The sequence below is a fragment of the Olea europaea genome, chromosome 4 (genome assembly GCF_002742605.1).
Source record: "Olea europaea var. sylvestris chromosome 4, O_europaea_v1, whole genome shotgun sequence".
Taxonomy (NCBI): Eukaryota; Viridiplantae; Streptophyta; class Magnoliopsida; order Lamiales; family Oleaceae; genus Olea; species Olea europaea.
The window spans coordinates 13,012,764-13,015,237 of NC_036240.1; positions in this window are offsets into that span (position 1 = coordinate 13,012,764).

Consider the following 2,474-nt stretch of genomic DNA (forward strand, 5'->3'; position numbering starts at 1 on the left):
TATTTGTATGGAAATTATTAATTAAATGTGTTTGATTCATTTTCAACATAGAAAATATTATATTTGTCTATTTTTTATTGTTGTGTAGATGAGAGAAAAATGATAGATGAGAGATAAAAGAAAGAATAGATTCCCTGGAAAATAAAATTCTTATTTCTTTAAAGAAAATATTCTTCTTGATTTTGAGGACAAAATGTTAACATGACCAAAAGTAGGAATATACTTTCCCTGGAAAAAAATGTCAATCAAATACCACAAAAATAGAAATTTGGATGAGAAAAACACATTTTCCAATCAAACGCACCTTTAAATGTTTTTAACTGAAATTTTAATGAATTTCAGTTGAGAACATCACCGTTAATATAAAGTTCAGAAAAGGGGACAAAGTTTGCAATTACATAATTGTAGAAATGGGAAAAATTGAATTTGGTCAAGATGAAAGTCGAGACTTTTTCTCCTTCAGATGAATATGTCCTGCATCTTTGTTCATGGTTTGTTGGCACGAGCCTACTATGATTCAACAACTATTTCTCATACAGTCCCGCTATAGGTGCACGAACATTTGACAAAAAATTTACAGAAATTTGAAATGGCTGACGTGGCAGTAAAACACACGACTTCTTCCCTATTAAACCCAAATGAATTTCAATTGACACACACCTTCCTCCCGATTGCCCCCAAATCACACCGACACACGACTCCTCCCGAACCCAAGGGCGCTGTCGTACTTGCCATCACCACCAGCGGCACCGACGAAGGAACATCTCATCCTTCACATTTACACCCTTAGTAGTCACGATTCGCCGGCACTAATGTAAGTGTTTTTTAAATAGTTGTCTTCCATAGATTCTGAGATTGGAAAGTGGGTAAGCAGGTTGGGTAATGGTTTTTGACATGGATTATGAGGTTGTCTCCGAATTCATGCACTGTTGAAGGTTTATATTGTTTTTGAGCCCTTTGGACATGAATGATTCTCTCTCTCTCTCTCTCTCTCTCTCTGCGTCGATCGATGATTGTGTGGAGTGTGGATCAAAGAATAGATATCATGCTTGAGCATAAAGTGAACCCATGAAGGAAAACTATGTAGATTGGTCACGAGTTTTACATATCGAGCTTAAAGTGTTTGAATTTGTGATTTTGAAAATGTAATAACAAATTCAAAACACATTTCCAATAAACTGGACATTTGAAGATGACACTACCCCTTCTGCAGAACTCCCCAATCCCCATCGGAAGACTTGCAATAAAAATATAATCCCGACCATCCTTTGCTCTCCCAATCCTGCACATGTTTTTTCTGGGTTTTGTAGTTGTGGTGATATAGTTTAACAATAAATGAACCCATGAGTTTTTATTTATCCTATAATCAATCTTATTTATTGATAATCAATCATGTATCTACAATGAGGTTTTCTAACCTTTTGATTTCATTTGCAATAATCGACTATAATGAGAGGAAGGAATTTTGGGGTCTGTCACAGTTGTAGAAGTAAAGCGCACTACTTCGAACAATGCTAGTTGAGACTCCGGTGCCCTAGTTGTGACCATGGATATCAAAAATGTTTTGAGGTGGAATGGGATATCGGGAACAAAGGCCGATTGTTCTTTACTTGTAGCAATGATTGTGGGTACTTCGATTGGGTGAAAGATGAAGCTTTAGGTGGGGATTCGAGTTCTATTAACGATAAGGTCAATGAGGTGCCGGAAAGGATGATGAAGAGCTTCCAAGATTATTTGATGGGCTAGCTAGAATTAGCGAGAAACGTGGCATCAACATTTCGTTGCACATGACTTTTAGCAAGGGAAAAGGAATCGAGAAATGTGACGGGGAAGGAAAGAGCTCAGTTTGAAGGGGTGATTTTAGTCATGTCTTTGGTTGAAGTAGTAGTATGATCTCTTAGTTTTATGCATGTCTAATCTGCATTTAAATGTGGTTTGTAAGACAACAATGGATGAGTTTGGATCATAGTTGGTGTACATGGATTGAATTTCGTTTAGTATGATCACTACAATTAAGCCTTACTTGGATTGATTTTAGAAAATTGCACCGCAGTTGACTTTGGGATCCCAGCATGTTTTTGCAATTAATACTGATTGTTTAATGAGTTCAAACGTCCATATTCCAAACATTGTTATTAATTAATGTTCAGGCTGTTAAACTTTTCATATTTATGTTGGATTTTTGAAATTCTTGCAAGGCAACTACTTTAGGCATACTATGGTGCCATCATCTTTGTACCTTGGATTTGCTACTTCAATAATATGGGTTGCACAGGTTCAATAAGTTGTTTCAATATCTGCTGCGTTTTATCATCTAAGTTGACACAAAGTTATCATCTAAATTAACATTGACATAACTCCCCAGCGAGAAAACAACTAACACAAACGAAATGTCAAAAATCGAAGCCAAATTAAGTATTTTAAGTACCAAACTTGTCATTTTCTTGAGCAGAATACCAAGAATATTTCAAACC